The sequence below is a fragment of the Triticum dicoccoides genome, chromosome 5B, assembly GCF_002162155.2.
Source record: "Triticum dicoccoides isolate Atlit2015 ecotype Zavitan chromosome 5B, WEW_v2.0, whole genome shotgun sequence".
NCBI classification, from domain to species: Eukaryota; Viridiplantae; Streptophyta; class Magnoliopsida; order Poales; family Poaceae; genus Triticum; species Triticum dicoccoides.
This window is the reverse complement of record NC_041389.1, coordinates 10,011,636-10,019,399: the sequence shown is the minus strand read 5'-3', so window position 1 is coordinate 10,019,399 and position 7,764 is coordinate 10,011,636.

Genomic DNA, 7,764 nt, shown 5'->3' with positions numbered 1-7,764 from the left:
TATTTGGAAACTTGGGGGCACGACTGGAGGGGAAATTGGTCGCCGCCGATAAAAAAATGGCCTCTAGGGGGGCTTTCGGGGGAACGGCTGGAGATGCTCTTAACGCGACTAGGAGAATAGTGGCACGTATGTGTAGGAAAAAAGAGAGGATACTGCTAGTGCAGCAATATTAGATTAGTTTTTTCCCCTAGAGGAGGCTAGGGTTTCATCTCCTCGCTGGCGATCTCCCGTCCGCGAGTTTCCTACCCAACCAACTATCGATCCCCTACCGTACGGATCCTCCCGTGCGTAGGGTTCTCCTATCCACCAAACAACTTCACGCCTCCATCGCCGCGATGAGTACTGCGGTGGATGCGTAGTCGGAGGAGGCAAAGAAGAGATGAGATCGGATCTGAACGATTTCATGGAACAGCTAAACCTAGATGATGAGGTGTTCGACGATCTAGTTATCGACGAAGATGATCCAGAGATCAATGAAAGTGTGCGATGGCTCGCCCTAGCTAGGGTTCATACGGAGAAATCTTTCAGCCACACGGCCTTCTACAAGGACATGCGCGCGGCCTGGAACCCGGCGCAACAAGTAAGATTTCGTCCAGCCGGCCCCAAACTGTTTGTCGTTCAGGCATCCTGCCTCGGCGACTATGAACGCATGCTTGATCAGGGGTCGTGGCTGTTCAGGAACTTGGCGGTTTTGATGTGTCCATATGATGGATTCACTAAGGCAGAAGAGGTACCAATGTTTTTTATGCCAGTCTGGCTTCAGATACATAAACTTCCAGAGGGATTCTGCAAAGTAAACATTGTTGAGCATCTGTTGAGGAATTCAGGGGAGATTTTGGATATGAGGTTGAACGGCAATGTTCGCGGTGACTATGTTCGAATCAGGGTGCGCCATGACGTGCGTCTGCCCTTGACCAAGTTTGTGAGTATTGTCAGAGGCAAGGAGCGCCAAGTTTTTCTAGTAAGATATGAGAAACTAGCTCGCTTTTGCAGCGTTTGTGGCATCATTGGCCACGAGTACAAGGAATGTGGGTCAGGGATCCATGATGAGAAAAGTAAGAAATTTGGGGCATGGTTGTATGCAGATGGTCCAAATAAACAGAGGAACGAGGGAGCGTATGATCGGGGGGGTGGATACAACCATACACCCAAGCCGAGCCAGAAATCAGGGAATGTTGTTGTTGATCCTGAGGTCATGGATACGGCCTCCAGCCCCTCAAAAATACCGCAATCAGGGAAGAGGATTGACAACACAGCCATGAAGAGGTTGGCATTGGATGATGTGGACACAGCTACTACTAAAGCACAAACAGCGAAGGGAGAGACCCTCGCCCTAACTCTGGGTAGAGGAGAAGATGGTGGCGGTAATAAGTCACCCAGCAGTAGTACTGGCAGCAAGCGTGCCAAAGTGGATTCTGAAGATAATAGATCGGCGGTCTCCTTCGAGGAGGACCGTCAGGCACAATGAGTTCACTAATCTGGAACTGCCGGTGGGGGACCGCCGGACAGTTCGTGAGGTTTTGGCCCTCTATAAAGCCAATTCCCCGGGGCTTGTCTTCCTTTCTGAAACTAGGCAAGCCTCTAGTAAGATGGAGAAACTTAAGTGGAAGCTAAGATTGAAGGGTTTTGCGGGAGTTTCTAGCGATGGCCTCAGTGGGGGCCTTGCGCTATATTGGGATGAGAATCGTCAAGTCACGGTTCTGGACTCGTGTGCACGGTTTATAGACGTGCGGATCGTTGATAGGACAAATGATAGGTCTTGGAGAACAACGTATGTGTACGGTGAACCAAGGACAGAAAATCAGCATCGTATGTGGAGCTTACTTTCAAGCCTTAGAGCAATTTCTGCAGAACCATGGTTAGTTTGTGGGGATTTCAATGAGGCAATGTGGCAACACGAGCACTTCTCGCATACGCAGCGTTCCGAGACACAAATGCAACTGTTTCGTGATTGCTTGCTGTCGTGTGAACTAATGGACCTAGGGTTTACCGGGACTCCTTTCACATATGATAATGGCCAGGTTGGGGGTGGTAATGTCAGGGTCCGGCTTGACAGAGCATGCGCGGATGAAGCATGGAGAGAGCTTTTCCCGTTCTCACAATTGGTGCATTTGGCGTCGTCATGCTCGGACCATTGTCCAGTTTTCATACGGGTGGAACATGATGAGGTACCAAAAACAAGGGCGTCACCGCGGTACGAGATTATGTGGGAGCGATCTCCTGCGCTACCGACGGTGATTGAGAACAGATGGAGGAAGAGTAAACCGGACGGGAATTTGGGGGCAGTACGGGATGCCCTCAAAGCAATGATGACTGAACTGCGGGCTTGGAGTAAGAAAAACTTCGGCCATGTCTCCTCAGAGATCGAGAAACTTAGAGGAGAACTCGCGGACCTACAACTACGGGATGCTGACAGGGCATTGATCAGACAAAAGATGCATGCCTTGGATGAATTACTATATAGAGAGGAAATGTTATGGCTTCAGAGGTCGAGGATCGAGTGGTTAAAGGAGGGGGGAAGGAACACGGCATACCTGCACCGGCGGGCAGTGTGGCGTGCACGATGTAACTTTATACAGCGCCTCCGCCGTGAGAATGGCATGTGGTGTACCGTCCCGTCTGAGATGGAATGTATGGCGACCTCTTACTTCAAGGAGGTATATACCAAAGATCTGATGCTCTCGCCAGGGGAGGTGTTGAGGGGTATTGCACCTAAAGTTACCGAAGCCATGAATGATAAACTCTGTTCCCCCTTTTCCGAAGAAGAGGTGTCTACTCCGCTCTTTCAAATTGGCCCTATCAAGGTGCCAGGTACGGATGGGCTGCCGGCAAGGTTTTATCAGAGAAACTGGGGAGTGCTGAGGACAGAGATAGTGGCTGCAGTATTGGAATTCTTTCAATCAGGAGTAATGCCGGACGGGGTAAATGACACGGCTATCATTCTTATCCTGAAAGTTCCACACCCAAAGGAGCTCAAGGATTTTAGACCGATTAGTTTATGTAACGTATTGTACAAAATTGTCTCAAAGTGTCTCACCAACCGGCTTCGGCCTATACTTGGAGATCTGATTAGTGAAAATCAAAGTGCCTTTATTCCCGGTCGTCTGATTTCTGACAATTCTATCATTGCCTTTGAGTGCATACATCATATACAGTCACTGAGGCAAAACAGACCGGCGGAGTGCGCCTACAAACTTGATCTTTCAAAGGCCTACGACCGCGTGGATTGGGAGTTTTTGGAGCAAGCCCTGCGTAAATGGGGCTTTGCAGATGAGTGGATCGCATGGATTATGGCGTGTGTGAAATCGATTAAATATTCGGTGAAGCTCAACGGGAGAATACTAGAATCATTTACCCCTTCTAGGGGCTTGAGGCAAGGTGATCCACTGTCCCCTTTCTTATTCTTATTTGTTGCTGATGCTCTGTCATCTCTGATCTCAAATTCAGTTAACAATGGGGACTTGAGAGGGGTATCCATTTGCCGGGGTGCACCGGTGATTTCTCATTTACTGTTTGCGGATGACACCATGTTACTCTTTGAAGCGTTAGCCCAGTAGGCAAGCATTATTAAAGGTTTATTGAACACATACACCTCAGCGACGGGTCAACTTATCAACCCAGGGAAGTGTTCCATCCTTTTTTCCGATAATTGCATGCAGTCGGTGGCGGATGAAGTGAAACATATTCTGGAGATTACTCAGCAGGTTTTTGAGCCTAAGTATTTGGGCTTACCAGTCCCAGAAGGGAGAATGCACAAAGGGCAGTTTGAGACTACTCAAGAAAGACTACGGAAGAGGCTTGTTGACTGGAGCGAGCAGTACGTCTCGTCAGGCAACAAGGAGATCTTGACAAAGGCAGTTGCGCAAGCAATACCAACCTATGTCATGAGTGTTTTCCGCCTCCCTGCCTCAGTGTGTGATGATCTCACACAGATGATGAGACAATATTGGTGGGGGTGGAGAAAGGCAAAAGGAAGATGGCATGTCTTAGTTGGGAAAAGATGATGCTACCCAAGAGTATGGGTGGTATGGGCTTTCGAGACATGAGAGCTTTTAACCAAGCCTTGCTTGCTAAACAAGCGTGGAGATTATTGGATAGCCCTGATAGCTTATGTGCCCGATTGCTCCGGGCTAAGTATTATCCTAATGGGAACTTATTAGACACTGTGTTCCCTACATCGTCGTCGGCTGTGTGGAGAGGCATCACACATGGTCTGGAGCTACTCAAGAAAGGGCTGATCTGGAGGGTAGGAGATGGATCCTTGATTAAAACTTGGAGAGACGCATGGATCCCGAGGGGGCATGACTTTAAGCCCATCACCCCGAAGGGTACATGCAGGTATAGTTGGGTAGCAGATTTTCTCGAGGAGTCTGGTGCCTGGAATGTGCAGTGTTTACGGCAATACTTTTGGGATATGGATGTCCAAGAAATTGTGAAGATCCGTACATCTCCTAACAGGGGCCAAGACTTTCTCGCTTGGTTCCCGGAGAAGAGTGGAAGGTTCACTGTGAAGAGTGCGTACCGGCTAGCTACTGGCCTTACATACATGGGTATGAGCGCATCAAGCGCCTCGCCCGACGGCCAGCGCCCGATATGGCGAAGGGTTTGGGAGGCCAAAGTTCCTCTGAAGATGTGCATCCTTGCCTGGAAAGCTGTATCCAAAGCACTGGCGACGAACGCATGCAAGAAATATCGACACATTACGCGGGATACATGTCCTCTGTGTGGGACGGAGAAAGAGTCGAGCTTCCACGCGCTGGTCACATGCGGGCATGCTCGTCAGCTCTGGATGGCGATGAGCCAGGTTTGGGAGCTTCCTGAACCTGCGGTAATACAGGAATCCGACGCTGAGTGGTTGCTAAACCTTCTGCTGAACTGTCATGATCATATGCGAGATTGTATTATCATGTTAATCTGGAGGATATGGTCCTTACGGTCTGACTTGACTCATGGTAAACCAGTGCCATCAGTGGTGGTGACAACGGAGTACTTGCAAAGCTACATGTCTTCTCTACACCAGGCCCGGAAATATACGACCGAGGAGATCATGAAAGGAAAGATGCCAATGAGGGAGGAAGCCCCGGTACAACAAAGACCCGAAGCTACACCACAGCCATGGCCGAAGCCTCCAGTGGGGCGAGTGGCCTTATCAGTAGATGGAGCGTTTCATCGTTCTGACGGGTTGGCGGCCGCGGGAATGATTCTGCGACGTTCCGATGGGAGTGTTATTTTTGCAGCTTATAGATGCATCTTCAATTGGAACGACGCTCTGGAGGCTGAGATTCATGCATTAATGCAAGGCATGGCCTTGGCTATCCAACACTCGAAAGAACCGGTGATTGTTCAATCCGATCCCTCTGAAGCTCTACGTTCATTGATAGGGGACAGTCCCGCTCCGCTTATGGACATCTAGTTGCTGAGATCCATCGTCTCATGGGTGAAAGGGAATTTATTCCGTTGAAGATTAATCGAGTTCAGAATAGGGTTGCAGATCGGCTGGCGTGTTATGGTCGTACGGAGAATACAACTGTTGTATGGCTAGGTAGGAGTCCACCTTGTGTGGAGGAACTTGTGCCACTTGATTGTATCACTATCACTCTGGAATAAAAATCCTTTTACCCTCGCAAAAAAAAGGAAAAAAAGAGAGGATAACACATGAGAGCAAAAAACAGTGTCCATTCGTCTGAGTGGAGTTTCCAGCCAACCAAACGAGAGGGGGCAGAGAAGAGAGAACAAAACGCAAACGACGTACATAGCCAGTCAAACTAGCTGACTGTGCATGGTGGACGTAGCCATACGTAGGATTTACTAGCGCATGCATGTCGACGTCGATGGGTGAGCCGGGCGGTGCCTACTGCCTGCCTCCCAATCCAATCCCTCTCAAGCACGTACGCACGATTTATACTATTTTCCTTCTCTCTTTTGGATTGGATAAAATTCGTTGAATATTATTCGATCGATCGGGTTGTGCTCTGTGCATCGCATGCATGCAATTTCTTAGTGTCCACACGTCGCTTCTTGCTTTCTTGGCCGAGGAAATCCGTGAGATGAAACCGGCCGTCGCTCTTGTACGTGGGTGACCTTGGCTTGCCTGAGCCTCCGATTACTGGGCAGCTCATCTGCTCCTGGAAGAGGAAAAATGCATCACAAATGAAAGTGGATCCTCTAACATGAAGAAGAGATGTCACCTAAGCTATAAATTTCCTAACTTTTCTTCTTCGCATCCATATGATTAAGGCTAAAATGACTTGATTTAATTTGCAAATTACAAATCTATTGTATACATTTACAAAAATTACATACAAACAAAATTATGATGCAATAAAATTAATTTTAAATTTATTTACATGAACAATAACCACGCACATAACCTGCTATAGTAGCTAAACACAATATTTGCCACAGTGCCCTTGCCTTTCCTTCTTTGTTTTGCACTAGATTACACTGTATCTTAGGTGACTTCCCTTCTCAATGGTAGAGGATCCACTTCCATCATAAATGGGCAGGATTGATGGATAATTACCAGCTTGGTTAGTCTTAAAGCAACGGAAAAACGTGTGGGCGTTTGCACATCGTCCACACGCCTCCATCACCACTCATTTTGCCACGTATAAACAGATGACATCAGCAGATTTTTTTTTTATTTTCGGCTTAAAAATATTTTATCTCCTAATTTAAAAAGCAAATTAAAAGTCTGTTTTCACCATTAAATCCGTCTCGACGGGATCTTCAAAACTAGATCCTACATTGATATGTTTCGATGAAATTTTTTTGCCTAAAAATTGCTATGATGTTTACACTGCAGTTGTCATAGGGCTTAAACTAAAGTTGCCATGTGGCAATTTTAGTTTGTAGATCATGAGAATTTTAGTTTTTTGATGATGGCAATTCTAGTACTTTTACCATGAAAATATTTTTTTTGTATGAATCATGGCAATTTTAAGTGCATGTATCATGACCATTTTAATTTATGGTGCATGACAAGTCTAGTTTCTTAATTCCTTGTTTTATAATATGTCAAAATTTACTTTTAAATGTAGAAAAAATAGGTGAAACATATCATTGCAACTTTAGTGTAAACATCATGGCAATTCATGTGCAATAGACACGGCAACTTTTAACCCCAAAAAAATCATTGAAATATATTGATATGAGATCTAGTTTCGATGATCTCGTCGCGAGGGATTTAATGGTGAAAACGAATCTTCAATCGGATTTTTCATTTAAGAGATAAAACATTTTTAAAACAGAAAATCCAAAAAAAATTCCACATGCATGCATGCGGTGACATGGCGAAGTCTATGTTCTATAAGGCGTGTGGGTGAGTTTGACTTCCATCACACGTGTGTGCGTTAGAGCATCTCCACTAGGCTCCCCAATACGCCCCCCAAGCACCTTTTTTAGCGCCGGTTGTAAAAAATGCTCGCAGTCACGCCCCCACACCCTCGTTTTGCGCCAGATTTCTGCGAAAACAGCGCCGGCGACCCCGGGTAAAACCTAGCGCCCCGGGATGCACTTGGGACGCCCGGCGCTACTTCTCCTGCATGCAAACCCCACCAGCCAGCCTCTCTACTCTCTCTCTCTCCCCCCCTTTTTCTGTCAGGCCCACCCCACCCACTTGCAAAAAAGGATCTCTCTCCTCTCTCTCCGCAAGCAGCAAGCAGAGCTCCTCGCTCCGGCCACGCTCGCCGCCACGCCTCCTGGCCGCCGTCTCCTTGCTGCCCGCCGAGCCTCCTCGCCGGCCGCGCTCACTGCGCGCCCTCG